The 315-nt window shown below is 40.6% G+C and overlaps 1 protein-coding gene across 1 annotated transcript in view; it reads right to left on the bottom strand.

Moving 5' to 3' along the window:
* Positions 1 to 315, bottom strand: part of LOC104998557 (UDP-glucuronosyltransferase 3A1-like) — a 38,590-nt gene that overhangs the window by 12,255 nt on the left and 26,020 nt on the right. The gene's annotated exons all lie outside the window — the stretch shown is intronic.

Genomic DNA, 315 nt, shown 5'->3' with positions numbered 1-315 from the left:
CATGAAACTAAAAGACACTTGCTCCTTGGAAGAAAAGCTATGACCAACCTAGACAGCATATTAAAAAGCCAGGACATTACTCTACCAACAAAGGTCCGTCTAGTCAAGGTTATGGTTTTGCCAGTAGTCGTGTATGGATGTGAGAGTTGGACTATAAAGAAAGCTGAGCGCTGAATAACTGATGCTTTTGAACTGTGGTGTTGTAGAAGACTCTTAAGAGTCCCTTGGAATGCCAAGAGATCCAACCAGTCCATGCTAAAGGAAATCAATCTTGAATATTCATTGGAAGTACTGATTCTGAAGCTGAAACTCCAA

This window comes from Bison bison, unplaced genomic scaffold, assembly GCF_000754665.1.
Source record: "Bison bison bison isolate TAMUID 2011002044 unplaced genomic scaffold, Bison_UMD1.0 scf7180017864331, whole genome shotgun sequence".
NCBI classification, from domain to species: domain Eukaryota; kingdom Metazoa; phylum Chordata; class Mammalia; order Artiodactyla; family Bovidae; genus Bison; species Bison bison.
The sequence above is the reverse complement of the archived record's forward strand: the minus strand, read 5'-3'. Positions and strand labels throughout refer to the sequence as shown.